We start from the raw sequence: 24,598 nt of genomic DNA, 5'->3' as shown, positions 1-24,598 counted from the left end.
GCACAGATCAGTTAAGGATGAAATTTTGCATGCCGGGTGGTGGTGGCGCACGCCTTTAATCCCAGCACTTGGGAGGCAGAGGCAGGTGGATTTCTGAGTTCGAGGCCAGCCTGGTCTACAGAGTGAGTTCCAGGACAGCCAGGGCTACACAGAGAAACTCTGTCTCGAAAAGACAAAAAAAAAAAAAAAAAAAGAAAGAAAGAAAGAAAGAAATTTTGCTCCTTCTTTGAACAGGTGAAAGACAACTGTCTTTTTATGAGTTAATTTGATCAATAACCACTTGTAATAAATCTTCATTCATGCCATATGAAGGAGGGCATGAAGAATCTTAAGGATTCCATAACCAACAAGATTTATTGTCTCATTTTAGCTGAAGTTTTGGCTGGAGACATTTTTATGTCTAAGCCAGTTCCTGGGCTATTTACATGTTGAGGAATCAGCAAGTCAGGTTACCTGTCTTGTTTGATTTCTCAAATTTTTCTGTTCTGTTGGCAAAATCTTCAAGGGGGTTTTCCCCTGTCATATCTGATCCATATCACTCGGGAAGGGGTCCAAAGCCTTTTCTCATTTTCTGTCAACGCAAATACAGAGCCCCTCTCCCAAAATAGCATGTACTTTGTCCAGTAACCAGAAATCATTAAAGATATAGAATGAATTAAATTAATAGCTTGACCTCTCTCCAGAGGAATTTTATTATTTTTTAAAGGCTTATTTATTTATTTAATGTATGTGAGTACATTGCCGCTCTCTTCAGACACACCAGAAAAGGGCATCGGATCCCAGTACAGATGGTCGTGGGCCACTGTGTGGTTGCTGGGAATTGAACTCGGGACCTCTGGAAGAGCAGTAAGGCTGGGCAGTGGTTGGCGCACGCCTTTAATCCCAGCACTTGGGAGACAGAGGCAGGTGGATTTCTAAGTTCGAGGCCAGCCTGGTCTACAGAGTGACAGCCAAAGCTATACAGAGAAACCCTGTCTCGAAAAACTAAAAACCAAACGAAACAAAAATAAAAAAAAGAACAGTCGGTGTTCTTAACCGCTGAGCCATCTCTTCAGCCCCCAGAAGAATTTTAATATTATAAATATCACCAAACTTATAATCATCTTCATTTTGATAATTAAAACAATCTAAATAAACATTATCTGTTGAGCTAGTGCTCCTTCAGCATCTCCTGATTGAATTACATAAGCTTCTATTATCTGTCTGAGATAAGCTTATTTATCCCCTGCTTCTGACCTACACTTTATGATCAAAAGCCTCAAAGTATTCATTTATGTGTTTAATTTTAAATAAATTCCCTTCTACTTACTATATAAGCCTATTTTGAGGCTCTAATTTTTTGTCATATCAGGCTGAATAATCCCAGAAATTCCTTGTAGACTATGTTCAAAGTTCCCAAGAGCTGCCCCGGCATAGATTTTTTTTTTCAAATTTTCTTTAAAGCATTTTTCTTATTTATTCTATTCTCTCTCCTTGTCTCTATTTCCTACATTTGAGATCAAAGGTCTGGATTTCTTTATTCCTTGTATATTTAAGAACATTTAAATAATTATCATTATACTCCCTTCTATCCTAAAACACAATCACATCAAATTTTATTTGTCTCTATCCTTTGATTATTTGCTTGTAGGACCAGGCAGCAGCTACCATCTGATTCTCTCTCCTCTGAGCAGCCAGCCTGTCTCTTTGCACAGCAGGGGCTCCCAGGGCCTCTGAGCCCAGACTCCTACAATTAATAGTTCTTGTCCCACATCAGGCGCCATCTATTGTGGTGAATTAGTTTAACTGCTTTAGCCCCTGGCAGATCACACATGTGCTGCACCCACCCAAGAGCTCTCTGGATTCACGAATGATACACACACACACACACACACACACACACACACACACCCTGACTAATTTTGATATGCCTTGACTAGCTCAATGGTTGGGCACTTCTAAACCTCCCCATGGCTAACACACACTTCCCTCCAGTATTTCCTGGCTTAACACCTTCTAAATCTATATTGTATCTTTGCTGCCCTTCTGGGTAGTACCCACCCCCTCCCAATAGGGCCACATTCCTTTTCCACCTACACTGATGGATGGTTTCTCTCCTGCAGCTCTTAAATCTCATCCCTCTGCCTCTGAGCCATGGCAATTCTCTCTCTTCTCTCTTCTCTCTTCTCTCTTCTCTCTTCTCTCTTCTCTCTTCTCTCTTCTCTCTTCTCTCTTCTCTCTTCTCTCTTCTCTCTCTCTCTCTCTCTCTCTCTCTCTCTCTCTCTCTCTCTCTCTCTCTCTCCCTTGCCTGCACAATCTAAAAGTCCCACTCTGTCTCCTTGCCAATCCATTGGTTGTATTGCAATTCTTTATTATCAACGGAAGGTAGCTGGGGGCAGGGACCCTCAGGTCTGAAAGCACAGCTTTTGGGAGATGAAATAAGACAAAGCATTAGAACCAGTTCCCAACACTGGCACTGCCTCCAACAGTCCCCATTCACTGTGTTCACCACGCAGCCTCAGATTGATGTGTATGACTATGACTTCATTCCATTTGAAACACAGAAGGCAGCCATTTTTCTTCTGGGTCGAGGTCTAAATATTTAGTGCAGCCTGCAAGGCCACATGCTCTGGCCCCTGCCGCTCCTCCTGCCTCTTAGGCGCTCCAGCACCATGGCCAGATCCACACTCTCCCTACTGCCTCAGAATTTCTACTGGTCGCCTGGACCTCCCTCCTCCCCTCCCTTCACCCAGTTACCTCCTAACTGTCAGAGCTCACCTGGAGGACTCCCTTCTCAGGGAGGCCCCACATGATGCTCCTGAGGACAGGCCAAGTACGATGACAACCTTCTCAAGAAGCTTTGTTCTTTCTTCCAACACAATTCATTTGCAATCTCCTCACTCTTCCCGATGACATCTAACATTCTGCAGACTTGTCCCTGGGTGGGCACACATCTGGACTTGCTCAGAAGCACTTAGGAGCTCAGGGGTGGGGGCAGGGCTAGCTACTATGCCAGAAGGATAAAGGGAGTGCACCCAGCCTTTCCATCTGACTGCACAGCAAGTCGTCACTTCAAGAAGTAATTGGATGGCTGAAGACATGGCCTGGTGGTTAAGAGCACCGACTGCTCTTCCAGAGGACCCAGGAACGATTCCCAGCAACCACATGGTGGGTCACAACTGTCTGTAACTCCAGTTCCAGGTAATCCAATGCCGTGTTCTAGCCTCTAACACATATATGCAGTCAAAGTATGCGTATACATAAAACAAAAATCAATAGCATCCAGGGGCCGAGGAGACGGTTCTGCCTGTAAAGTGTTTGTCCCACAGCACTTTACATGTGACCTGAGTCACCCACATGTACGAATGGACATGCTGGCACATGTCTGTAATCCCAGTGCTGTGGAGGCAGACACCAGCATCCCTGGAGCTCACTGGTTAAACAGCCTAGCCTACTTGGTGATTTCCATGCCAGGAAGAGACCCTATCTCAAAAGGAAGATAGACATTAGCTGTATAATATTGCTGTATAATAAATGTATAAGACTTTCTGCCTAAGCATCAGGGCATCCTGAAATCGAATCCCCTGATACCCATATAAGAACGAGGTACAGCCACATATATGCCTGTACCTCCAATGCTATGGGGGTGCCAAAAGCAGGATGGCTGGCACTTGCCAGCCACCAGCCTAGCATCAGATCCAGTGAGAGACACTGTCTTAAGGGAATAAGGGGCAGGATGACAGAGAAGGACATCTGACATCCTTCTCTGACCTCTGGCATCTGCACGCACACACAAACAAACATGTACACAGACATGTAGTACCTGAGTCATCCATCTTTTCCTGGAAGGGAATTCTGTCTGCCTAACTTCCTTTCTCCCCTCCTCCCTTCCTCCCTCCCTCCCTCCCCCTTTCTTCCTTCTTTCCTTTCTTTCCACAGGATTTCACAGTGTAGCTCTGGCTGGCTTGGACCTCTCTATGTAGACCAGACTGGCCTAGAACTCAGAGATCCACCTACCTCTGCCTCCTGAGTGCTGCGATCAAAGGTGTGCACCACCATGCTCAGATTTTTTTCTTTCCTTTTTCCTGTACCAAGGATTGAACTTAGAGCCTCACTTAGGCTAGGCCAGAGCATCATCCCTGAGCTGTATCTGCAGCCTTCTGTTGAGGCCCGAGCTGCCCCACTTTGGGTGGCCAAAAATGTTGCGGCCCTCTCCACTCCACACTTGGCAGCCACTGTTTCCCAGCCCAAGCTGCCACTCTGGTCTGCGGGTCAGGGTTCAGCAAGAGAGAGAGAGAGGATGGACACAAGGAATGGAGACCAGACAGAGTGTGATTCAATCTCATTTATTCTTCAGTCTCTCTTCCTAGTCCAAGTCCCAAGTCTTGAGTTCCTGGTTCCTAGTTGTACTCATTATTTCTTCTGTCTGTCTCTGCCTTTTATGTCTCACTCCTAAGCCATGCCTTTAGGTCACGCCTTTAAGTCATGCCCTTAGGTCTTATCTCTAAATCTGATCTCTAAGTCACACTCTTAAGTCACACACCTTTAATCTCACACACCCAGGGGAAAATCCTGGGTATCTAAAGCAAGATGTTATCAGAGTGTGCTCAGCTGTTGTAGGCTATTGTAATCACATCTCTTATCAGGGTATATGGCTCAAGATGGCTGAAAGGATGATAGCTGCCTTCTGTCGGCTCCCCACAGCCTTCCTCCTCCTCCTCCTCCCCTTCTCCTTCTCCTTCTCCTTCTCCTTCTCCTTCTCCTTCTCCTTCTCCTTCTTCTTCCTCTTCCTCCTCCTCTACCTCCTTCTCCTCCTCCTTTTCCTCTTCCTCTTCTTCCTCTTCCTCTTCTTCTTCCTCCTCCTCCTCCTCTACCTCCTCCTCCTTCTTCTCTTCTTCTTCCTCTCCTTCTCCTTTTCCTTCTTTTCTTCATCTTCCTCATGTTCTTCTTCCTCTTCTTCTCTTCTTCCTTTTCCCCTTTGTCTCCTGTTTTTCTTTCTTTTTTATTAACTTCACATCCTGATTGCTGCCCCCTCTCACTGTCCCCTCTCACACAGTCCCTCCCTTCTCCCCTCTGCCCTTCACTGAGAGGGTGGAGGTCCCCCTGTGTATCCTCCCCCCACCCTGGCACATCAAGTCTCTACAGGGCTAGGCACATCCTCTCCCACTGAGGCCAGACAAGGCAGCAGCCCAGTCAGGAGAACATATTCAGCTGACAAGCAGCAGCTTTAGGGACAGCCCCTGCTCCATTTGTTGGGGGACCCACATGAAGACAGAGCTGCACATATGCTACATAGGTGCAGGGAGCCTGGGTCCAGCCAGTGTTCTCCCTCTCCCTCTTCCCCCTCCACCCCTCCCTCCTTCCCTCCCCCCCCACCCCTCTCTCTGACAGGATCTCTCATTTATCCTGGAGTTCACCAAGTAGGCTAGGCTGGTTGGCCAGGGAGTGCCAGGGATCTGTCAGTTTCTGCCTCCTCAGCACTGGGGTTGAAAGAGTGATTCTCCATGCCCTGTTCTTCCTTCCTTCCTTCCTTCCTTCCTTCCTTCCTTCCTTCCTTCCTTCCTTAATTTTTGAGATAGGGTATTTCTATTAAGCCCTGGATTGAGTTTTATTGTTGTTGCTGTTTTTGTTTTGTTTGTTTAGTTTTGTTTTTTTGTTTTGTTTTGTTTTGTTTTTTTCAAGACAGGGTTTCTCTGTGTAGCCCTGGCTGTCCTGGAACTCACTCTATAGACCAGGCTGGCCTCGAACTCAGAAATCCGCCTGCCTCTGCCTCCCAAGTGCTGGGATTAAAGGCGTGCGCCACCACCACCTGGCTGTCTTGTTTTATAATGTGGACTTTAGAGATCAAACTCAGTTCTTTATGCTTATAAGGCAAATACTTTCTGACTATCTCCCCAGCCCCAAAGACTTTTCTCTTTTACCAGTGTGTATGTGTTTGTGTGTGCACATGTGTGTGGTGTGTGTATATGTGGGGGTATGTGTGTGTGTGTGTGCATGCATCTGTGTGTCAGTGTGTTCAAGTGTTCTAGAAACTTGGTTGTTATTCTTGTTTTGACACAGTCCCATGTAGCCCAGACTGTTCTCAAACTCACTCAGTAACTGAGGATGGGCAAGAACTTACGAACCTTCTGCCTCCATCTCTCGGGTCTATATGATGATAGGGATGGAAGCCAGGGCTCCGTGCACACCAGGAAGACATTCTGGCTTGGGAAGCCTTGGGTAGGTCCTAGATCCTGCTGCTCCCCTAATCCATGGAGATTTTGAGGGCATACTACACAAGTCCCAGAGAAGAGCCACAAAGGTGACCTGTTGTCATTTGAAACTTCTGGTTCTGTGGCAGTGAGGGTTCACCCACCTGTGCTTGCAAACATCCTGAACAGCTTTGCAAGATGAGCCTCCGTGGGAGGCAGGCACACTGCCAAACATAACAGACCACTCTGCCCAAGCACCAGGACTTTGTGGTCGCCTTCCCTACAGCCCACCTCTGTCTGCCCCGAGCAAGTCAACACCCAACTCCATCTGGGAGAGGAAAGACTTGCTTTTTGCTTAGTTTCAGGTTTATTCTTATTCTGTTACTTTAAGTTGTTTGGTTTTGTGATGACCAGCAAGCCCTCAGTTTTTTTGAGATAAGGTCTCGCTATGTAACCCGGGGTAGTCTTGAACTCACCACCTTTGTATTGTAGGCTTCTAAATGCTGGGTTTACAGGTGTGTAAGAGAGGGTTTTTAGGACAGAAAAATACTTCCTCCAGAACACACCATCTTTCTGTCTCAGCTTCCTAGAGATCTTAGGTTCTAGGCTTCTAGAGCTATGCAGGGACTTGACTTTTTGTTTTAAAACAGAATAGCCACCCATCATGTAGCTTTGACAGGTGGATTTCCAGCTTGCTCTTATTTCTCTATTTAAAGCAAGCAAGCAAACAAACAAACACAGTTGGGGACTGGATGTGGTAGCCTGTGTCTCTAATTCCAGCACTTGAGGAGCAGAGGCAGGCAGATCTCTATGAGTTCAAGACCAGTCCTATCTACATAGCAAGTTCCAAGTCAAGCAGAATCAAGAGTTACAGTGTGTGTGTGTGTGTGTGTGTGTGTGTGTGTGTGTGTGTGTGTGTGTGTGTGTGTGTGTGCTGTATCTGTGTTTGGGTGGAGAGGCCGGAGGAGTATGTCTGATGTCCTGTTCTGGCTCTGTCACTTTCCACCAGATACCTAGAAGTTGCTTCCATCCTCCCTTTACCGGACAGAGTCTCCCAGCTCTCTAATGCCCTTGCCGCATGCCATTCTCAGGGCCCACTTCACAAGTCGCCACCAGAGGGCAGCCATGCTCCACACAAGCAGCCTGTGGTCCATTCCTACCGCTCAGTGTGGGTTTCTTCCAGGACTCTCAGACCTGGAAAGGGAGAAGAATAGAAAGCCAGGAAAAAAGAGACCAAAAGGTGATCCTGATTTCCCAACTTGAGTATCCCATTTGTTAGTTTATTTTCTGAGACAAAGTCTCGAGGTATAGCCTGGCCTGGCCTGGAGCTTGCTAGATAAAGCAGGCTGCCCTTGAACTCAGAGTTCCTCTTCCTCTCAAGTGCTGGGATTAAAGGCATGCACCCCAACTTGCTTTTATTTATTAGTTTAGTTTTTTAATGCAGTGGTTTCTATGTCTAACAGCCCCGGCTGTTCTGGAACTCACTTTAAAAACCAGGCTGGCCTTGAACTCCAACTTGATATCTCAGGGAGTCAGTTCTACCCAGACCTCTGGGAAAGTTCCTGGATTTTTCCTCTTCCCCTGATTCATTCATTCATCTACAATGTCAGTGTTCTCTTTGTTTAAGGAGGAGGGCTTGAACCAGGGTCTCATGTAGTCCAGATTGACGTCTAACTACGTAGTAAAAGATAACGTTGAACACCAGAGCCTTCGGCCTTCACTTGTCAAGTGAGGAGATTGGAGACAGATGCCACCAAGCGTGGGCTCACTTATAATTTTAAGCAAACAACAGGATGCCCTTGTGACACCATTGCTGTAGTTTCAGAGCCTTCACCCCTGAGACACCTTGGGCCCACTCCTAGTCACTCCCAGGCCTGCTCTCTGTTTTCCCTCTCTAGCCTTAGGCCATCCCATCTCTACAGGTTTGCCTATTATTAGACACAACTGAAACCTTTTAATTACATTTGTATTTTCCAGGGCCCCTCATGTACCACAACATGCATGTACCAGTCAGAGAGCAACTTAGGAGAGTTACTTTTCTCCTTGTGGGTCTCAAGAACCAAACTCAGATGGCCCAGCTTGGTGGCAAGCATCTAAGTGCTGAGTCATCTTGCTGTCCACCTGTCACTCCTTATGTAAACTCACTCTAGAGGCATCTGTTTATCTGGTTTGTTTCACTTAATGTAACATTTTCAAGGGCCATCTACATTGGTTTTTTTTTTTTTTTCCCCCATGAGATTCGGGCAGAGTCACACTGGGAAAGCAGGATTCGAACCGGGGGGGAGAGAGAGAGAGAGAGAGAGAGAGAGAGAGAGAGAGAGAGAGAGAGTGCAAAGGGCATGAGGTTGCCCTCTGGAGGCCAGCGCCTAAGCCGCTTGCACCACAGCTCCTTCCCTGGCCATTTACATTGTAACTTGGGTCTACATTGTAACTTGGGTCACTACTTTATGCTTTTTCATTACTGAGTAATATTCCATTTGATGGACAGACCACCTTTTCACTGCATATTAATGAGGGATGGACATTTGATTCTTTCTGTCTGGGGGCTGTTGTCACTAAGACTGCTAGAGATGTGTGTGTACACACCCTTTAAAGATTACAGACATCATCCATGTACCACAAATTGGACATGTTCATCCTCAGTGAACCATCTGGGGTTTTTTTTTACATCATCACAAAGTTACCAAAGGATTACATAAATTCCAGAGCATTCCATCACCCCTCCTCTCCCCCACCCTCTCTGCAGTGCTCCTACCTCCCCCTCCTCCCCATCCTGGCAACCACTAATCTGCAGTCTGCCTCTGTGGCTTCCCTATCTTGGACATTTTACGTAAGTGAAGTCATCCTGTGAGTGGCCTTTTGTGAATTATGCTCCCTGACAGCCATGTTTATTCATGTATCTGTGAGCTGAGGGGCAGTAGCACTGTCTTCGACTGTAGCGCTGTCAACATGAACAGGGTTTCTCTGTGTAGCCGTGGCTGTCCTGGAACTCGCTCTTTAGACCAGGCTGGCCTCGAACTCAGAGATCTGCCTGCCTCTGCCTCCCGAGTGCTGAGATTAAAGTTGTGCGCCACCACTGCCCGGCTGTCTTATTGTTTCCTAAAACAGAGCTTCATGTAGCCCAGGCTGGCTTTGAAGTCACTATATAGCCATTATATAGACACTATACATATAGTCACTATATAGACTCTGCTCCTGACCTTCCTCCCCTCACCCCTGACACCTCTGAAATGCTGTGATGTTTCCACTGGCTTTTGCTTTCACCTCTGGGGTTGGCTCGATTTACCTGTTCTTGCTTCATTGGGTTGGGGAGCACATGGCTTGCCCTGTGGCCTCCCCTGCCGCACGAATATGTCCGCACTTTCCTGAGTGTCCATCCCTCCTGTCTATTTAGTTCTGCTTTTCCTGTCCCTGGGAAAGGAGCTCAGGGCCTCTCTGTGCTCCACCAGGCTCCACAGAGCCTTCATGGCCCATCAAAGGCCACTGGTGTGTGCAAGCCTTAGCAGGCTGTTCTCTCGTGAAATGTATTCAAACATAGCACTCCCCATTTCAAATATGAGAGCTTTTGCTTTATAGAATCATCTGTTTTTATAATTTGCAGTTGAAATGATCCCTGGTCACTGGTTGAGAGTGTGTTGTTTTGGTGTCTGTGGTTACTCTAACGTCATTAAAATTCTTAGTTCAAGTTGGAAACATCTTCCGGGCCCTTGGACTTCTCCCAAGCCCCAGAGCTGAGATCCCCACACTGAAGAAGACAACAACCTTGAGTCCTGCTTCTCAGTTTCCTCATCCACCCAAGGATGGATCCTGTCCAATAGGGGACGAGGCTAAGCAGACCTAGTCACAGGCTCAGGAGGGCAGTTCTGGGCGGTGGGCTGGGCCATTCTAAAGAAGCAAGATCTACTCAGGAACCTTTGCTAGCTCCAACTAAAGGGAAGGGCCTGCAACCTAGAAATCCCAGTGGAAGCTTCTCCCTAGGAACTTGCATAAGGCTCCCTAGAGACTTGAACCAGTGTGAGGCTCTGTTGCCTTCAAAGTCAAATGCAGCTCTCTGGCCTGGTACTCACGGTCCAACCTTGCTGTTGCTCTGGCTCCCTTTGTGGTGGGTTTTCTTCCCCTTGCATCCCTGTCTTCCAGCTTCTACACTGCCAGGCCTTGCCCCTGTTGGTTGCCCAGGGTTTGCTCTTTTCTCTCTCTCTCTCTCTCTCTCTCTCTCTCTCTCTCTCTCTCTCTCTCTCTGCCCCTCTGTCTCTGTCTTCTCGCCATCTCTCCCCCCTCTCTCTCTCTCTCTTCTGTCTCTGTCTCTCTCCCTCCCTTCCTCCGTCCCCCTCTCTTCCTTTTTTTCTTCTTCCCTATCTCTCTTTCAGATATATTTGTGTCTTAAAAGATTTCACAGGTTACACATGTTCACTATAAGAAAGCAAGATTATACAGTGAGTGAAAAAGCAGAGGAGAAGCTGGAGAGATGGCTTAGCAGTTAAGAGTACTGCCTGTTCTTCTGGAGGTCTTGGGTTCAATTCCCAGCATCCACATGGCAGCTCACAACTTGCTGTAACTCCAAGATCTAACACCCTCACACAGACATAAAACAAGCAAAACACCAATATAGTCAAATTAAAAATTAAAAAAAAAATAGAAGGGGCTGGAGAGATGGCTCAGTAGTTAAGAGCACTGACTGCTCTTCCAGAGGTCCTGAGTTCAATTCCCAGCAACCACATGGTGACTCATAACCACCTGTAATGGGATCCAATGCCCTCTTCTAGTGTGTCTGAAGACAGCTATAGTGTACTCAGATACATAAAATAAATAAATAAATCTTTAAAAAAGAAGGAAGAAAAAACAGAGGAATAAAAAAGAGTAATCTTGGAGGTGGGAGAATAATTTCCCTCAGTGCTATGGTAACTGTTAAGGTACACACATGTGCTTGGGTAAGCAAGCCCTTAACCATACATGGTAAGCAACTAGTAAAATGTACTAGGTTATATAAAAATGATATAAAAGGAGAAGGAAGACAATTTGGGGAAAGGAAGGTGTGGAGGTTTAGACAAGAATGGTCTCTATAGGCTCCTATCTTTGAATGCTTGATCCCAGGCTGGTGGAACTGTTTGGGAAGGATTAGGAGGTGTGGCCTTGTTAGAGCAGGTGTGTCACAGGGGTTGGGCCTTGAGGTTTCAAAAACCTGTGCCCATCCCCACCCCATCCAATATGCAGAGCAAGGTGTAAGCTCTCAGCTACTGCTCACTCCAGCACTATGCTCGCCTGCCTGTGGCCATTCTTTCCACCATGAGGGCCACAGGCTCGCCTTCTGCAACTGTAAGCAAGCCACCAGTTAAGTGCTTTCTTTTATAAGTTGCCTTGGTCACAGTGTCTCTTCACAGCAATAGAGCAGTATCTAAGACAAAAGGGGATCAGCAGGAGTTGGTGGGGGGATGGGAGGGAGTCATGGAGGGAGGCGAATTTAGAGTGGAAATACACAATATATGCACATGCAAATGTCATAACGGAACCTGTTACATGTAACTCATACATATTAATTTTTAAGTGATTAAAAACTAACAAGTGACCTTGTCATTCAGAAACAACCGTGAGCAACTGATTGGTTATTGTGTGTGGCTTCCTCTGTGTGTATATTTCTATCAACAAAATGTAGAGACCATGGAGAGCATCAGTGCACATGTGTACAGCCCAGGGTCCACACAGCACCACATTTTAGCAGATTCCCTTCAACTCTTTTCCCCCACTAAAGTCTAGTTTTTTAAATCTCACATAGCCCAGGCTGCCCTTGAGTCTTACATAGCCCAGGCTGTCCCCATATCTGCTATGTATCCAAAGCTGACATTGAATTCCTCATCCTTCTGCCTCTGCTAAGGTTGCAGACACATGCAGCCACACCTGGCATCTCTTTCCTTTTAAGATAAAAACTGCCAGAAACCGCTGAAGGCCCTGGGTAGCCCCTTGCATCTCCTCCTCTGACCCCTTCCCAGAGTGGACGAATTTCAGGTTCAGTTAGAGGTTTCTTGCTCACAAAGTGGAGGCCAGCAGGGGGCAGTGTATTCCCTGTATCTGGAGTTACAGGTTATTGAGAGCTGCCTGATGTGGCTGAAAACCAAACCCAGGATCTCTGACTAACTGCCAAGTCAATTCTTTAGCCCTTGGAAGAAAACATTTTATAAACTATTCTAAGCCGAGGAAGTTACATCCCCATTCCACCCACACTAAGGTTGCTGAGAAGGCTCTCTGGCTTGGAGGTTGGCAGCCCCAACTCCAGTCTCCAGAAGTTAATAGTCCTCTGAAATCTTCTCTAGTACCTTCTCAGGCAAAGCAACGAGGTGAACATAATGAATTGTCCTGGACTCACAATCAAAGGACAGGAGGCCATTTAATTTGGGAAAGGCCCTCTTTCTCCCAGTGCTAAAACACAAGAACAATATACCATACAGATGACGCTGGGTGGAGAAATCCCTAACACATTTTATAAATAAGACATACATTGCACTTGGGGTATATCCCTTTGCCATCTTCCAGGAGGGCACTATACTGAAGCATCTTTCAGTAGGAGGAGTCCTGATTTGATTTGGATATGAAATGCCCTCCTCCTGCCCCAGACACATATGTGGAAGGTTTGGTCTCCGATGCAGCCTATAGAGGTGAAGCTGTGGGAGAGATGATTGGATCCCCTAGCTCTGGCCCAGTCAGTCCATCTGTCAATCATCTGACAGCCCCGTCAGATGGTGATAGAGGCTGGGAGACAGGACCATGGTGACCATGTGAGAAGGGAGCCAGTGGGAATATACCCTTGAAGGGCACATCTGTCCCCAGCCCCTTCCTCCCTCCCTGCTGCCATGACATAAGCAGCTTCTGCCACTGAGTTATCCTGCTTTGCTTTAGGCCTGAAAGGGACAGAGCAGAAGACCATAGAATAAAACCTGGAAAATCACGAGCCAAAAAGAATCATTCCTTCCCTATCTTGTTAACCCGAAGTTCCTAACACAGAGTCCTGAGGAGTGAGACGTCCACCATCACAACATTGGAATAAAGCAAGCATTCTGGTGGTTTAATGTCACAGCCCAGGGGATAGGGCCTTCTCTGTGTGACATGGAGTTTCTTACATGCTGTAGTCAGCAGGCTCAGAGGAAGGATTCACTGCTCGCCTGTTCCCCCAGCTCCTACTGACTCGCTCTGTCGAGCACTCACTATCTCCGGGCTCCCAGCCTGAATCCTGGGAAGTTCGGGAGATCACAGATGTGGAGCCACCTCCTTTGCTGCTGGGAGTAACTGCAGTGACACAGCCACTTTGGAAGACAGTTTAGAGTTTCCCGAGACGTCAAACACACATGGCAAGTGCCGGCAGCAATCCACTCTTAGTACCCAGCGAAATGAAAATCTCTGCCCCCATGAGGACCGAACTTAGCCGTGACATAGCACTCCTCCACAAACAAGAGCCAGGAGCCAGGATGATGAGCAGGTAATGGAACTTGCTACAAACCCTGATGATCTGAGTTTGATTCCCAGACCCCACTCGGTAGAAGAAAAAGGCCATCTCCTCCATGCTACCTCCTGACCCCCACAATGGGCTGTGTGGCGCACTCCCCACCCCAAAGGTGTAAAAGTCAAATAAGTAGAAGCAGGCAACACCCACAGCTCAAGAGAGCAATAGAAAATACTCATTACTGCAGTGGACTACCTCTTCTCTGTCCAGGGAGACCACCGGCCCCAGGATGGCCTGGACAGGAGTCAAGACCTACACACCAAGGGGAAGAAAATGACCTTAGGTGGCTGCAAACTGTTAAGAGTCCATTTCTGAGAAGCTTCTAGAGAAGGGACAACCATGGAGACAGAAAGCAGATGTGTGTGTGTGTGTGTGTGTGTGTGTGTGTGTCCCCATGTCCCAGACTCTGGTGACAACCTGGGACAACAAAAACCAAGCGGTAGAGATCCTGGGAGATGTAGACACTCCCCAGACAGATTGTTCTGACTGCCACACAGCTCTGGGAATTTACTCAAAAATCATTGAGTTGTATACTTAAAATGCATGACAAAGGCAGGCTATGTGTGTACTGTGCTAGGGTGGTGGGTGAGGTAGGAGAATGATGAGCTTGAGGCCAGCCTGGGCTACATAGAGAGATTCTGTCTGGAAAAAGAAGAAAAGAAAAAAAAAAAAATCCAGTGTAGTAATACACACCTATAATCTCAGCACTTGGGAGATGGGGCAGGAAGATCAGGTTTTTAAGGTCATCCTAGGCTCCATAGCAAGTTTGAGGCTAGCTTGGGCTACATAAGACCCTGTCTCAAAAACAAAACAACTAAGTGTGAATTTTGCTAAGTGCAGTGAAGACATGCGATCAGGTGGCTGGAGGCAGGGGAACCTCCCCAGGTCAGCCGAGGAGGGCCTTTTTGAAACATTGCCCTGTGGACTGAGACCTAACAGGGCAGGAGTTGAGGCAGCCCAGGTGAGGGCTAGCCTGGTTATGCTTGCCTGGTGGGAACCCAGTATTGCTGGACAAAAGGACTTTCTGTCCTTTTGGTTTTGAGATAGGATTTTACTATGTAGCTCAAGCTAGGCTAGAACTCACTCGGCAGCCTAGGCTGGCCTCAAACTCCTGATCCTGTCCCCTCTGCCTCTCAGCTACTAAAATGTGGGCATGAGCCACCATACTTGGCTGGGAGCCCTTTCCTCACGCACCATCTGTAGGGCTCACGCAAAGCTGAGGGTTATCCCTAGACTGCACGCAAACGAGGGGTAAGTACTGGACATGGGGGGTCTGTCCACGTCTGGCTTCAGTTTCTCCGGGGCTGTTGTTTTTGCTCTCTCCCACCCCAGCCCCAGGATCCCAGGATCCCACGCGCACTGACTACATGTCTTTTGTGGCCTACCACAACTGGAGCTTGGGCTTCAGTGGGTAGTGGAGGTGCCCGGGCACGTGTTGGGCTAAGAGCGGCTGAGACACAATGACTTCATGGTGTCTCCACAGACAGCAGCACCCCAAGCAGAATGAGTCATGTGGCTGGTGGACTGTGGGACCGTGGGATCTCAGCACATTTGACAGGCCACAGGGGCATCAGCCAACCCGGATGTTAGAACTACAGGCTGGGAGGAGACCCACTCTCCTCCTGTACCTGCCCAGGACCTTCTCTCAAGGGCCTGTAGCTCCTAGCAACAGAACTGGATGAAAGCCCACAAGGCCATGTCCCAGCTGTGTGACCTACAACTCACTGAGTAGAGGCTGGCCATGCCACACTTGGGAAAGGAAGAGGTAGGTCAGGACCAGAATCCTCTACACAGCTCTATGTCCTGTTCTTTGCATCCTGTCAGGAAGAGTGGCTTCCTACCAAGCGCTCACCCTGTGTTCTCTATCCATGAATACAAAGCCCCCAAGATCTTCAAGAGGTTTTGGGACCTCTTCCCTAAAGATTAGGAGTCACTTGATCAGGGAGGATCGGCCATCAAGAACTTCTCACAGCTCCTCAGATGATGCAAAAAAAGACCAGCGGGGTCACAAAACTGGAGGCCCAACCTTTTATTTCATAGCCAAGGAGACTGAAGCCTGGAAATCCTACATAGCTTTCTCCGTACCCAAGGGCCACACCATATGCAGCTATGGTATGCATCTACCTGTCTGTCCCCAGGGTTTCTTCTGTTAAATGGGGGGTCCTATGAAACCTAAAGCAATAGTCCCTGCAGAGAGGAATTTGATTGACATTTATGGAGCACTGTGTGCTGGGCCTGTAAATGGGCTGCAGAATTGGGGTCAGGCAGAGGCAACCACCAGAGGAAGCAGGTTAGGGCAGGCGGTATGTATGAGCAGCTACATGGAGGTGAACTGAGATGGGGAAGGCCCCTACCTGCTCCCTGTTTGATCAAAGCTGTCAGGAAAGGCTCATGGGAGCTGTTTTGACTCAGGCAGCTAGCAGCTGAGAGAAGGGTATTCGAGAGGAGGGGACATGGTTGACAAAGTCTCTGAGGCTTGGCACAAGCTTGAAGGACATCTGGCCATGCCCTGCTGGTTCTGCAGCTTGAGCTGCAGGTTTAGGATAGTCCAGAGGAATGGGCATCAGGAATGGCTGTATCTAGGGTCTCTTTTCCCAGTCTCTGAGACCCAAGGAATGGACATTGATTGATTGCTTTATGCTGTGTCTTTCTCATTTTTAAAATCAACCTAATCTTCCAAGCACCACTTTAGAGTGTAGATAACCACTGTCAACTTAGAGACCAAGTCCAGAGAGTAAAGAGACTTCCCTGGGTCAGCTCAATGACACCCAATGGAACCAAGGAGTGTGACTGGTGTAATGTGCTCACCCCTAATCCTAGCACCCAGGAAAGCCGAGGCAGGAGGATCCTGAGTATTACAGGCTACAAAGTGAGACCCTGTCTCTAAAAGAAGAAGAAAAAAAAAAAAAAAAAAAAAGGAAGGAAAAGAAATCAGGGGAGGGGCCTGGAACTCACCATCGTGAGACAAGGTCTCAGCAGACAGAGATGAAAGAATGAAGGCAGGCAGCCAGATTCAGAGGCCTCAGTACTGGAGTGCTACAAACAAACAAACAAACAAACAAACAAATCCAGTCTGCTTCAAGCTTTAGGGGCTTGTCCAAGACAACAGCCCTGCCAGAAGCCCTGAGCCCTCACCCTGGGCTGGGACTGGCAGGGTGGCCCTGACCTTTCCCATGCCCTGGACTCAGCAAGCAGAACAACCTGGTTCTGTTTCAAGGGCGCCTGGCTTGGTGCCTCTTTCCATCCCCCTCCTCAGTCCAAGGTCTGGAGCCATAGCTGCAGCAGCCGACGGCTTCCCCGTGGAGCCCCTGCCCGGCCCTGGGACTGCCAGGCCCCGCTTTACCTCTGAGGCTCTCTAACGTCAGCAGTCCTCAGATGGCCCACGGTGAACTCTCCAGCCCGCTCAGCTGCTGGCATTTCCTTTGCCCCAGCTTCAAAGGCCTGGCATTTCCTCCCATGCCTGGGGCTTTGCACAGGTGAGACCCACTACCTGGAGGACTCCGGTAAACTCTACTGACATAGCCAACTCTGTCTTTCTCATGCCTTTTCAGCTCCCCCCTCCCGCCGCCCAGGTAAATATCTTCAGGACGCATTGCTCCTAGTGACCCGTCATCGTGACTGAGCTGGCTTTACTGTATTCTCCCTTCTAGCCACGCTGCCTGGCCCCAGTTCCATGTTCCTATGCTCTTTCCTATATCAACAGTCTGCCTCTGTCAGAATCGTAACCACCTCATTCACATTGTGAATTTAAAAGAAAAAAAAATAGAACTCACTGAAGCCTAGGATGGCCTTGAACTCCATACATAGTGATACAGAGTGCTTGCTGGCTTAGTCCAGACAAAGCCCAAGGAACTCAGCACTAAATAAACTCAGTATGCTGGCAGCTCCTGTAATTCTAGAGTTCAGGAGGTAGATCCGGGAGGATCAGAAGTTCAAGATCAACCTGGAACCCTCTCTCCTTCTCTCTCTCTTTCTCTCTCTTTCTCTCTCTGCCTCTCTCTCTTTCTCTCTCTGTCTCTCTGCCTCTCTCTCTGTCTCTCTCTCTCTCTGTCTCTCTCTCTCTCTCTGTCTCTCTCTCTCTCTGTCTCTCTCTCACACACACACACACACAAATGGAGTTCAAGCCAGGGCTGGTGGCACACACCTTTAGGTTAGTTTCAGCACTCTGGAGGCAGAGGCAGGATCTCTGAGATTTTGAGCCAGCCTGATCTACATAGTGAGTTCCAAGCCAGTTAGAGCTACACAATGAGACCCTGCTCCTCAGTCTCCAAATGAGAACGAGCACAGATGGAGCAATGTGCTTCTGAGCCTCAGCATTTGAGAGACAGGAGCAGGAGGATTGCCATGAGTTCAAGGCTAACCTGGTATACATCATGAACTCTATGCCAGCCTGGGTTACATAGTAAGCACCTGCTTCAACCCCACCTCCAAAATTAAAAAAATAAGAACAATTAAAAATTAAAAGGAAGACTGGAGAGACGGCTCAGTGGTTAAGAGCACTGACTGCTCTCCCAGAGGTCCTGAGTTCAATTCCCAGCAACCACACGGTGGCTCACAACCATCTGTAATGGGATCCGATGCCCTCTTCTGGTGTGTCTGAAAACAGAGACAGTGTACTCATATACATAAAATAAATAAATAAATAAATAAATGTTTAGAACAAACAAAAACAAAAATAAAATAAAAGCAAACAAAATAGGGAAAAAAATGGAAGGAAAGTGGAGCCTTTTGCGTGTGAACCCAGCTCTGGGAGATGGATGCAGGGAGGTCTCAAGTTCCAGGACAGCTATAATCAGAAGCACATGTCTAGAACAACATAAACAAAGAGAGAAATGGAAAGAAACTTTCAAGAGGACTGGAGAGGTAGCTCAGTGGTAGAGTGTTTCCCTAGCAAGTATGATGTCCCGGGCTTAAGCTCCAGCACTAGGGAAGTAGAGGCAGGAGGTTTCGGAGTTCGAGGCCAGCTTGGGGTACGTGAAACCAAACAAATCAATAAAGACTGAATTAGTTACTGAGACGGAAAGAGGCAACTGGTCTAAGAGCTTCCCAACAGCTGAGGCAAAAAGGCAGATACATGGAATTATACGAGTCTGTTTCTAGGATGACTTGGTTCCTTGGAAGAGCATCCTTAGTTCCTCAGCCAGGCAGGGTTGTATTAAAGAGTTGCTGTCCAAAGGCTTGGAGGGCACCAGAGAAGGTGGTGTTCCACACCACCCCTCAGGTACCCCCTGGTAACCTTGAGGTAACCTGATAACCCACACACCTCCCTACACTGGCCTGATGCACCCTAGTCTGCTTGCTTTCTCAGCTACTTCCTGGCTCTGGGCTGTTTGCAAGCATAGCAAGGGTCTCATCAATGGCTCCTCCAGGAAACTGAACTCAGTTCTCTCAGTGGAATGATGACGTCATAGCACGCAACTCCAGCTCGCTACTTAATACTGAGAATGGAGACAACACAGAAGAGGGTTGTGAAGGTGGGCACGTGGTGGCACATGCCTGCCTTCCCCTCCTATATATCCATACCATCATCGTAAAGAGGATACGAAACAGGTCACATAAAAAAGAGAAAAACGCATTTGTCAGATTAAAAATAATAGACAAGTCGTTTTGTGCCAGCTTTTCCACTTGTGGCCTTAGACATGTGCTTTTACTTTCCCAGCCTTGATTTCTCATCTGTGAAATGGGGATATCCATATTCATTGAGCTGCTGTAGACGTAAATGGATCCGTACAGAAGAGTACCTGGCCCAGTTCTGGGTGCACAGTAAGGAGGTCATGCATTTCAGTGGGTGGGGGATGGAATATCTTTGCTTATTCTTTTTTGTTGTTGTTGATTTTTTTGAGACAGGGTTTCTCTGTGTAGCCCTGGCTGTCCTGGAACTCACTCTGTAGACCAGGCTGGCCTCGATCTGTGCCACCACTGCCCGGCCTTTGTTTATTCTAAAAGAAAAAAGTTGCAACATAAGTTCTCTCTATTTTGTAGCCCTGGCTGTCCTGGAACTTAGTGGGTAGACCAGGCTGGCCTTGAACTCATAGAGATCCACCTGCCTCTGCCTCCAAACTGCTGGTATTAAAGGTGTGGGATATCACCGTCCAGCCTAATTTTATTATTTTATGTTTATAGGTGTTTTGCCTCTGTGAGTGCCTGAACACCATGCAGTCCTGGGACTGATGAAGGCCAGAAGAGGGCCCCAGAGTTACAGATGGCTGTGAGCCACTGAGAGTGCTGGGAATAGAACCAGGCTCCTCTGGAAAAGCAGGCAGTGCTCGTAACCACTGAGCCGTCTCTCAGGCCAGAGCTTGAACTTCTGATCCTCTTGCCTCTGATTCCCAAGTGCTGGACTCCAGGCATGAGCTGGTGTGGAAGCACACTGTCTGCTTTCTTTTCTTCTCTCACCAGTGACGAGGAAACAGATTGAATCATGGTCCCTCCACTTCAGAACTGTCAGAGTTGTCAAGCCAACAACATAAAGCACCAGCCACCGGGTATGTGTCTGGCTCATGGAAAAAGGCAGGTTCCTGGCTTCTCAGAAAGCCTTCTGGAGGACATGACCTCTAGATCCCCGGGTGAGGCTTGGGATGTCAGAGGCTCCTCACATTGACACCCCCTCCCACCACTGGCCACTGCAGTTGAGTTCCGTAAGGACCAGAGTGGCCTTCCCTAGATCAGCAGAGTGTCACAGACAGGCCTTGGTCATGTCGTCAGGAAGTCTCCATGGTTTTAGTGCTGGCCCAACCAGTAGCTTTGTCAGGCTGCACGACCTGTCCCATCCATGTGCTCTGTAAGAACGGGGAAGGTGTGGTTCCTCTCCTTTGCCTTCTTACATACTTATGTGTTTACTGTGTGTCCATGTGTTTGTGTGTGTGCATGTGTGTGTGTGTGTGTGTGTGTGTGTGATGTGAGAGTAGTGAGTGTTTGTGTGTGTGTGCATGTGTCTCTCTGTGTGTGTCTCTGTGTGTCCATGTGTCTGGTATGAGAGTATATGTGTGAGTGTGTGTGTCTCTGTGTGAGAATGTGTGCCTCTTTCTGTGGTCATGTGTCTTTCTGTGTTTGTGTGTATATGTGTCTCTGTGTATGGTGTATGAGTATGTGTGTCTGTGTGTGTTTGTGTATATGCATGTGTCTGTGGTGTAAGAATATGTGTGTCAGTGTGTGTATGTGTGTGTCTCTCTGTGTATATGTCTCTCTCTCTCTCTCTCTCTCTCTGTGTGTGTGTGTGTGTGTGTGTGTGTGTGTGTGTGTCCCCGTGTGTCTTTCTGCGTGTGTGAATGTGTGTATGTGTTTCTGTGTTTGGTATGAGAGTATGTGTGTGTTTGTGTGTGTCCACGTGTCACAGTGTACATAGAAAAAGGTCAGAGAATGATTTGTGGGAGTCAGCTTTCTCCTCCACCACGTGAGTTCCTAGGGATAAACTCAAGTCTTTAGGCTTGGTGGCCAACACCCTACCTACTGGGCCATCCTGCCAGGCTGTCTCCACATCTTCACAGAGCTAGGACCACACTTGCTATTGCTGGCCCCCATGTCTTGCTCCAGTGATAGAACATTCCAGAATGTCTATGGTGTGTGTGTGTGTGGGCAAAATGTGGTCATGAGACTTGACCATTTTTTTTTTTTTTTTCTTCTTTGGTTTTAAAATAGGATCTCGTGTAGCCCAGGCTAGCCTGGACTTACATAGCTTAAGCTAGCCTGCTTGTCATGCCTCTACCTCCTATGTGCTGGGACTGCAGACCTGTGCTGCCACCACACCCTCTTTGTGATTTATTGTTGGACTGTACTGGAGAGCAAAGGACACACAGAGGCTATGTGACTGCTAAGGACTTTTCCTACCTGAACACATTCACTCTGTGTCCCTATGCCACAATGTCACAAAGCAGACCAGAAGCTTCCTAGTAAGTCATTCTCTCAGACAGAAGCTTGACTCTGACAACACAGGCTCATTCTGCTCATATCTAAATTCTCTGCTTTTGGGGGGGAGTGGGGAGAGGTGTCTCATTTTGTGGCTCTGGCTGGCCTGGAATTCACTATGTAGATCAGGCTGGCTGTGAACTCACAGAGGTCTGCCTGCCTTTGCCTCTCATGTGCCACCACATGATAAAAGGTGCATGCTACCACAAACAGCCCCTGAACTTTTTAGTAAGAAGAACAAGTGAACTTCAGGCTTTGTAGCAGTTGACAGAGCATGCACAGTAGTCATGAATTCCTAGTATAGAATAGTATAGAATTCCCAGTGGTAGAATGAGATGGGCTGGAACCCCATTTTACAGAGAAGAAAACTAAGGCTGAGAGAGAAGAGAATCCTCATAACCATGTACTAACAAGTGCAGAGCCAGAGTAACTGGGTAAGCTTTCACATCTTCCTGGATTTAAGAAATCTCCCCAAGTGGCACACAGAGACTCCTGGGAAGTCAACATGCCCTCATAAGCAGGGCATGGTAGCAAGTGCCTGTAATCTCTGTACTTGGGAAGTGGATCAGAAGCCCCAAGATACCTTCCAGCATCCTCTATAAAAGGAGTTTGAGGCCAGCTCGGGTTACAAGAGGCCTGGCTCAAAAACAAAACAAAACAAACAACAGCAACAAAACCAAAAAGACAAGAAATAGGTCAGGGGCTGACGGTGTGTGTACGAGGTCTGCCCCGTAGATGGGCTCTGACACGTCAGGCAGAGTCATCTCTGAGGCCCTCGCATGTACAACACCGCACAGCCTGCCCTCCTGGCCACGAATCCTGCTGCCACCAATGTACGAGCTCTGCGATCTCCTCCCTGTCCCTGCACCTCCACAGTGGAAAACTCAGTGCTGCCAAGTGGAGGGGGCTATGGAGCACAGTGTCCACTCCATGGGTCCCCTCTCCCGCCCCACCAAGCTCCCGCAGACACACACTGGAAGAGCAGACAGTCCCCTTGGCATCCAACCCCTCAGCCTGGCCTTTCTTTCCCTGGTGTGTCAAGCGGCACTCAGGGACAGGCCCTGGAAGGGGGTTTCAGCCAGCTTTGCCACTCTTCTCAAACCCACCACCATCTTCAGCCACTCTGCCCTCTTCCCCTCTTCCCCTCTTCCCCTCTTCCCCTCTTCCCCTCTTCCCCTCTTCCCCTCTTCCCCTCTTCCCCTCTTCCCCTCTTCCCCTCTTTGTGGATGGTGGGCAAGACTTCCCAGGTCTTCGCTCTCTTCCTCCCTCCTTCCCTTATTCCTTCCTTCCTTCCTTCCTTCCTTCCTTCCTTCCTTCCGAACCCCATCTCAAATCCTCCAGGATGTCTTTGTCTCTGAACATATATCTCATATCCCTTATACATTAGTTTTTTTTCTTGACATCATACAAATATAGGGAATGACCAAAGTCAAATACGTGGGAGATGGTGGGTACACCTGTAACCTCAAGCACTACAGAGGCAGGGGCAGGGGCAGGGGCAGGGGCAGGGGCAGGGGCAGGGGCAGGGGCAGGGGCAGGGGCAGGGGCAGGGGCAGGGCAGGGGCAGGGGCAGGACAGGGGCAGGACAGGGATAGGGGCAGGGGCAGGGCAGGGGCAGGGCAGGGGCAGAGGTAGGACAGGGGCAGGACAGGGGCAGGGGCAGAGGTGGGGCAGGGGCAGGGGCAGGGGTAGGGGCAGGGGCAGGGCAGGGGTAGGGGCAGGGGTAGGGGCAGGGGCAGAGGCAGGGGCAGGGCAGGGGCAGAGGTAGGGCAGGGGCAGAGGTAGGACAGGGGCAGGACAGGGGCAGGGGCAGGGGTAGGGGCAGAGGTAGGACAGGGGCAGAGGTAGGGGCAGGGGCAGGGGCAGGGGCAGGGGCAGGGGCAGGGGCAGGGGCAGGGGCAGGGGCAGAGGCAGGGGCAGAGGGAGGATTGGGCTCGCCTGGGCTAGGTTACTGAGACTCATCTCTGTTTTGTTGGTTGGTTGTTTTTTCGAGACAGGGTTTCTCTGTGTAGCCCTGGCTGTCCTAGAACTTGCTCTGTAGACCAGGCTGGCCTCGAGATCCACCTGCTTCTGCTTCCTGAGTGGTGGGATTAAAGGCAAGAGCCACCACCATGGTCTGGGAGTTTGTTTGTTTGTTTGTTTGAATTATGTGTATGTGTCTGTCTGGGGTGGGGAATATGCACGTGTGAATGCAGGTGTTTGCAGATGCCAGGATACAGCACTGGATCCCTTGCAGCTGGAGTTACAGGCAGTTGGGAGCTATACTGGTACTGGGCCCCTCTTCCTCCCCCTACCCATGCAAAAAGCAATAACCATTTGGCCATCTCTCCAGCCCTGAGATCTGTCAAAAAACAAACAAACAAACAAACAAACAAACAAAAAAACAGCCACACAACAAAGTCACCCAAACAAAACGCACATTTACCACACTGACCTCTCTGTCTCACAAACTGAGCCATCTACAACTTTGTGGTAAATCTCTGCCATGTGTCTTTCAACTGCATGCTCCAGCGTACGTAGGTGTACACCAAGCGGGACTCACCGGCTACTCTCTCACGGCAGGGGCACAAAGCCTCTCTCTACCACACCCACGTGTGTGCTCAACAGGTCACAAATGCAGGGCTCACTCAGTACATACAGTTTCCTGTTCTTCCCTCTTCTGCACCTGCGCAGCAGGCATAAGGAGAAAGTTTCTCTACTGGAGGTCTAAGTGCCCACGCCTACTGGGCCTTCCTTCCATTCCACTTCTCTTTCCTTCGCCCCTCTCTGAATCGCGCGCCTGCGCGGGTGTACACACACACACACACACACACACACACACACACACACACACACACCAACAATCCCCAAATATAGTCTTCTGTCTCTCCACATAAACACACAGGCATGCGAAATCCATCCCTTCCCCCTTTTCTGTCTCCTCCTCTCTGCCCTTCTTCCTTCTTACACACAAACACACCCCACAGCTGCAGTGCCCAGGGTCATACTACAGTGCAGGCGCCAGGCAGGAGACAAAGGTCGTCTAGACTCCCAG

At 48.6% G+C, this 24,598-nt stretch overlaps 1 long non-coding RNA gene across 1 annotated transcript; it reads right to left on the bottom strand.

Moving 5' to 3' along the window:
* Positions 1-7,227: 7,227 nt before the first annotated feature.
* LOC143442315 (uncharacterized) lies at positions 7,228-24,245 on the bottom strand. The gene is made up of 3 exons (XR_013110372.1): positions 24,107-24,245; positions 16,615-16,695; positions 7,228-7,364 (listed from the first exon to the last, which is right to left on the bottom strand). It is a non-coding gene; the product is annotated as an uncharacterized LOC143442315 (long non-coding RNA).
* Between the last annotated feature and the right edge of the window lie 353 nt (positions 24,246-24,598).

Source organism: Arvicanthis niloticus, chromosome 5, assembly GCF_011762505.2.
Source record: "Arvicanthis niloticus isolate mArvNil1 chromosome 5, mArvNil1.pat.X, whole genome shotgun sequence".
NCBI classification, from domain to species: domain Eukaryota; kingdom Metazoa; phylum Chordata; class Mammalia; order Rodentia; family Muridae; genus Arvicanthis; species Arvicanthis niloticus.
Note: the sequence above shows the minus strand (reverse complement) of the source record. Positions and strands in the feature narration are given on the sequence as shown.